This window comes from Dendrobium catenatum, unplaced genomic scaffold (genome assembly GCF_001605985.2).
Source record: "Dendrobium catenatum unplaced genomic scaffold, ASM160598v2 fragScaff_scaffold_1228, whole genome shotgun sequence".
NCBI lineage: Eukaryota > Viridiplantae > Streptophyta > Magnoliopsida > Asparagales > Orchidaceae > Dendrobium > Dendrobium catenatum.
In genome coordinates, this window is record NW_021319690.1 from 490610 (window position 1) to 497785 (window position 7176).

The window sequence follows — 7176 nt, forward strand, 5'->3', positions numbered from 1 at the left end:
ATGTTCAGCTTCCCTGTGACAGACAGGCAGGGTTAATAATACCCAAAATGCACCGATAGTTCCAAAAAGGCTAAAAAAGCTTACAATTTTTTTCTCAATACAAAATGTATTTTTTACTTATACATGCACACATGAGTTTCTAGTATTCCATCTTGAATCTCAAACATCTTAAATTGAGTACTTATAAGTACATTTGTAAGGGAACTTTGGCACACTCTAGGCTTAGGCACACTAGCAGCCCGTGCTTGGGCACGCTGGAAACTATGGCATGGGCACGCTGGCAGGCAAGGCCATGACAAGCTTGCATGCAGGGCATTCAAAGATTGACAACTAGAGTATGGGCACACTGGCAGGCAGGGCCATGACATGCTGCTAAGCAGAGATCCTGTGCTACCTGCCAAGTAGTGCCGATATAATTTGCATGTAAGGCTTGGGAAAAGAAAATCCTATTGCAACTCGAGCTAACAAGTTTATGTTTTTAATCAAGAGAGACTAAGATTTTTATGTGGAAAATTCTAAAAAGGGAAAAACCCTAGGTCTAACCCAAATTGAATGAATCCACTAGTATTTGCAGTTGATTAAAAACGAGGCCTTTCATTGAAGGGAAGGCTTTGGCTTGATGTAACAAATATACATCCTATAGAGTGTGTTACATGGTGGAAATAGGAAACATCACTGTTAATATGTTCGTTTGGTCGGAAGCTGGCGAAGCAGGTTGGAAAGAACATTGTCTGGCGACGGAGGTCGGAAGGACCATAGTCGGCGGGTGACAGAGATAATAAAGATCGTGGTTTGGCAACGAAGGTCGGAAGGACCGTAGTTGGGAGGAAGTCCAGCGTTGGGTAGAAACTCGATGACGGGTGGAAGTCTGGCATCGAGTAGAAGTTTGACGAACATTCGGCGACGGGCAAAAGTCCGATGACATGTGGAAGTTCAGCGTCAGGTAGAAGTACGACGAAAGTCCGGCGACGGGCGAAAGTTTGGCCAGGCGGAAGTTCGACGTCAGGTAGAAGCCCTACCGACGAAAGTCCGGCGACGGGCAGAAGTCCGGAGACTGACGGAAGTCCGACATTGGGTTCGTATTTTTGAGACGTTCAATTTGACTATAAGTTTACTAAAATGGGAGTTCAAAAGGTTTCCCAATTAATTATTGATTTTTCCAAATTGATTTTGCCTTGAAATTTGTGCCCGATCATTTTTTTAGTATATATCAAGTATTGTTATTTATTTGAAAATTTGGGCAATGTTCATGGACATGTTTTTTACTGGTGGATGCTCTGATCAGTTGTGGACTTCGGGTTACGGTTATCACCAAATGTTAGGTGTTGTAGATTGGCTGTGTGATGACAAACATTAGGAATTAGTTTTTTGGCAAATATCGATCAATTGCAAACATTATGTGATGTTGGTTAGCAAATTTTGGTATCATAGGTTGATTTTGTTGAGGAAGGATGTTGAGCATTGATAGAAGACATTGGAAGCAGTAGGAGTTGGATGTCAACAAGCTAGCATTGGATAACAATGGATGTTAGGTGATGTTGGTTGATGGCTGATTTTAGGAAGATTGATTACATGCTTTTGATGGTGATTAACTTGGTTGTCATCTTTATAATAAGAATAATGAGGAGACTTGGAAACCAAACATCAAACATTGATCAGTGATGGTTGGTTGATGCTAAGTATTTGTTGTTTGTTGATCTCTACTATTGATAAATATTAGTCTTATTGCGTCCTAGAATATTCGCGGTGATAGAGAAGTATGAAGTTTAATGTCTTAGTTTTTTACGAAGATCCATCATACAATCAGATAAAATAGAGGGGTGTAGTCTTCATAAGAGATACCACTATTTTTACGTGAAAACCCTTGAGAAGGGGGAAAAATCATCGGGCCTGACCTAATTTGAATGAATCTACTAGTGTTTGTAGTCGATTACAAATGAGGTATTTCCTTGGAGGGAAGGTCTTGGCTTGATGTAGCAAATATACATTATATAAAATGTATTACATGATGGAAATTGTGTTCGTATGGTCATTGAATTTATGGTTTGAACTTTTCAAATGCGTTTCAGATCTTTGGTCTGAATTCATTTGTGCTCAGATTGAGTTGAATTTGGTATTGTTGGGTTCGTATTTTCGAGATGTTCTATTCGACTGTAAGTTCGTTGAAATTAGAGTTCGGATGTTCCTTGATTTAATTTTGGAAGTTTCTAACTTGATTTTGCCTTGAGATTCATGCCTGATTAAGATAAATTTTTGATAACTTATCAAGCCTAGACTGTTGACAAATATTAGCCATTAGGAAGCAATTGTCTTAATCGTTGTCCTTAGAAGAAGGGGAATCATAAATTGAGGTGAGTGCCAAACATCAATGGTTAGAACATTTATGAGCAAAAAAAAAAAAAAAAGTCCTCAACATATATATTGTGAAATTTAAAGTCTTTCATTTTCCCTCCATTTTCTTGGAAGGCCCTATATATTGTGCTCACAAATAATGGCTGTATTTAACCCAAAATTTATTCCATCTCACACTGAACTTAATTGAAAAGATCTATCATTATCACATGGCATAACCAACAAAGTATGTAGCTCATCTTGGTCTATTGGTTGGGAGTTTTGGTTACCAACCAAGAGGTCTTGAGTTCGAGTCTTATGTATATGATGTGTGTGTGATAAATAATGTTGATATATCATCAAAAAATTATCTTGATTGAGCATGAATCTCGAGGCAAAATCAAGCAGAAAACTTCAAAAATTAAATTTCGCGATCACCTGAACTTTGATTTTAGCGAACTTATAGTCAAACTGAGCGTCTCGAAATACAAACTCAACGACACCAAAATCGACTCAATCCGAGTCCAATTGAGTCCAAATCAAGCACCTGAAGCGCTATTGAAAAGATCAAACCTCAATTTGAGTTACCAAACGATTTCCAAATATGACATTCTTATAATTGAATCGAACGGCTCGACGAGACGAATCCAATGAGCCCAAGATCACCGAATTCCGACATTATTAAGACCTTCAAATACCCGACGTACGATACACAATCAAGGGATTCAATATCGGCCGTCCATCCGATCACTCCCTATTTACCCCTGATCTCTCACCTATTTACAAGTCATGTCACTTCCATAATATCTATAAATAGACCACTCATTTCTCTTTAGGGGGGACCCAATCAAAAAGATGAAGAAGAGAATAATTGAAGGGAAGAAACTCCTCCACGACCACAACCGGAATTCTGCTCGACACCCGAGTGAATCCGGAATTCTTCCCGACGCTCAAGTGACGCCAAAATTCTGCCCAAATGTCGTCGGAATTCTGCCTAACATTTGAGCGACTCCGAAATTCCACCCGATCTCCAAGTGTCGTCGGAACTCAGCCCGACGTTGTAACTGATTTTTATTCCATAAGTGATTCATTATAATCTGATCATCCTAAATTTTAAGGACAAGTCAACCTCTTGTATTTCAAGCAAACACTAGTAAAACTCTTACAACTGGGCGTGACCCCATGGTTTTTCCCCTTTTAGGATTTTCCATGTAAAAATCCATGTGTTATCATTTCTCATATGTTTGTGTGCTAGATATCCATACAACGCTGAGACGAAAATTTTCTAACTCTATCGCCGTGTTTATTGTAGTCCGCAACAAATGTTATTATAATTGTCATTTTCATCTTTAAGTGATATTTTATATTTTATTATAGGATTTAAAATATCTTCACTAATTTTCTTATGGAAATTTTCCATCGGAGTTTGCGGTGAAATTTTCGCAAGAAATTTTGCAAGAATTTTAAGGTTTAGGGTGGATTTTAGAAAAACATATTAAATAGAATATAATAAGATGTTATTAAAATTTAACTAATTAATTAAATTAATTAATTAGTTATCTAATTTTACTAATTATTTTATCAACTAATTAAAAATAATTAATTAATTTAAGTAATTATCTTATTAACTGATTAACTATGTTAAACTTAACTAATATTATGAAAAAGTAAAAAAGAATAAAAAAAACTAATAATCTACTTTAAATAAGAAACAAACTGACAATTTTTACACCTTTTTGTTAGCGACCGAGTGCACGTGCTGGGCGAGAGGCCGCAGCCAAGCCTGGCTGCCTGGGCGAGTGAGCCCGTAGCCGGGCTGCTGGAGCACGCCATAAGCGAAGTAATTTTTTTTAAAAAAATTTTCTAATAGAAAATTTCCGTGGGAATTTGTCTTCTAAAAGATGTTTTACCCATGAAAAATTTTCTGTCGGAAATCCTCCTAAAATTTAATTTTTCGATGAATATGGCCAGCAGAAATGAGCGTTTTTTTTATAACAAAAAAAAAAAAAAAACATTTCATTCCATAAAAGAGAGTGGTTACAAGATCAAAAAAGCAAATACAAAAACAAGAGGAACGAAAAACAACCCCGAGGGCTCAGTAGAAGGCCGAGACTACCAGCTTCCCATAAGACAAGCTCGGACCGTCCAATTGATGGACCAAAAAAACGAAGCAGCCATCCTAACGAGAAGAACACCAAGGTTGCCACGAGCCAAGCTGACGGATAAGCGAGCACCAGCCACATCATTGCCCAGCAACAAACAACGAAAAAAAAAACCTGAGATCTCCAAAAGCACCTAAGCCCACTGAAAGTGCCAAAACGAGTGCACACACCATCACCAAAAGGATCACCCAACCAGCCCAAAGAAAAGAACCCATGTCCAACCAACCAAAAGGCCACCCAAAAAAGAAAACCAAGTACACCATCACCGACCACGTCTACCCCTTCCACGAGCCCTACCACGAGAGGTAACAGATACAAGAGGTTTATCTCGCAACAAGGCAAAAGAATTGCCCGGATCCTAATCTCCAGACGATTCGAAAGAAACAGAATCAGAATCAGAATAAGACGAGTCTTGTTGTCAATCCAATTGCACACGAACATCCAATCCCGAATTGTCCCCCACATGATACACTAAATTTTGAGGATCAATTAACGTAACAGGTACATCCACAAAATTGTTGTTAACGAAACAGTCGACCATGACTGGATGCGAACTGGAGTTAGTAGACACCTCACAAACCCCCGCACCCAAATTTTCAGACGGAAGAGCAGCAACCTCATGAGGGCAATCCAAAACAACAGGCTTAAAAGAAATTTCACCCAAAATAGCTGGGGCATACACCACCGACAACATGTGATCAACACCACCATGATTATCAGCACTGAGACAAGTTCTAGGGGAGACCACAAAGGGATCTAAAGTACCCGAAATGGAACCTTGAGGGAGAAAGGGTAAAGCATCGGGGGACAAAACAGCAACACCATCACTACCATCATCCTTACCACCCGAAAGGTTCACATTATTTTCCACATCAATTTCCACATTCTCAATCGCTAAAATAGCTTAAGGGGTATCCAAATCAACCAACTAAACCACAGGCTGCGCACCCAAAGCCGAAGTTGGAAGAATGGGTTCAACATAAATAACTTGCACAACCTCAACATTAGAAGAAGGGAGAATTGGATCAGAGACAATAGAATCCTTCTTAGCAACCTTAGACGGCACAGATAAACCAACCTCAGGATGACAATTATTCGAAAAATGCCCAAATTTTTTACACGAAGAACAAAAAGAAGGGAAATCCTCCATAACAACATGCTGAACATACCCAGAAGATTCAGGGCCTAACCAGACATGATTGGGATAGAATTTAGAAACATTTTTTTCCACTAACACACGAGCAAGAGATGGCCTAGACCCAATAGCAATAGCATTATCGATTTTAAGGGGCTTTCCAAAGACTAAACCTAAGCCATGAAGTATGTGTGGAGAGCAGAGATGGGTGTGCAGCAGAGGGAAAGACGCCCAAATTGGTACAACCGACGACTCCACCCCAATGTCCACAGAGGGCAGCCATTTGGCGAGTTTCATAAAGCAGTTATAATCTAAGTAAGATCCATGGAAAAAGGCTCGACAATAATCAAGATCAATTTTGAGCTTAATGAGGATATGAGACGGGTCCAACAACGTAACAGAAAATTCACCATTCAATTTTAGATTGAAGAAAAACCGTCGAATAGAGTCCAAAGAAGGACGATTCGAACAAAAAAATTCGACCAGAGAGAATTGGAAAGGCGCGGCCAGCGCAGCGTTTTCTTGTTCTAAAATCTAAAGAGAGGGAATTCCACGAAAGGAAGAAACCTTAAGCTCTGAAAAAATGGGATCATCTTGCTTACCCGCAAGTACATCCAAAAAATGAACGAGAAGATGAAGAAATCCCTAAAAAATCAGGGTCACATAACTTCGGCGGCATGCCGACAAGCACCGGACAGAACCAAAAACTACAAAATCCCAAAATAAAAAATCTGAGAAATAGGAACTTCTCTGAAGGAAAGAGAAAGACGTCGCCACCATGGCAAGGAAATCACCGGAGAAGGCTAGGGAAAAAGCCCTAGCAGATCTCAACGTGTGTAATGAGCGTTTTTTTTTATAGTGGTCATTGATGGCGATAGCTGGTGTGATCGTCGGTGATGATAGCTAGAAAATGCTAGAGATTTTTTTAGTTCTCTTAGCTCTTTGGGCCCCTCCTCATGTAGAGAATGAAGCTCCATATATAGGCCTTTAAGGTTTGTGCATTTTAATAATTTGAACTAGAATATCAAAACACACTATCATATGATCAATATTTTTTCGCTTGACCAATAAGTTTTTATTTAGCATATAAGTGCCCAAATGAGATTGGAATTGATCAATCTTTTGGGATAGTTGGATTCGTTTCGTCAAGCTGCTCGATTCGACTACAAGCATATCAATTTTGAAGATCATTTAGCCTTCCAATTGATATTTGAAGTTTTTAATTATACTTCCAAGTATTTGATTTGGGCTAGGGGTGTCAATATTTGACACGACACGAAAACCCGACTCGAACCCGACTCGAAAAATCCGGGTTATACCCGACCCGAATGCAAAACGGGTCGGGTTCGGGTTCCAGAAATCGACCCGTTTGAAAAACGGGTCGGGTTCGGGTTGACCCGACGGGTTGCCGGGTCAACCCGTTTGACCCGAAACGTGTAGTCCGAGCCAGCCCGAGTTCGAGCCAGCCCGCGCTCCACCTGCGATGCGGCGATGCCGCGCTCGCGCGGTCGCCCCGGGTTGCTGCCGCTCCGCTCGCGCAATCCTTTC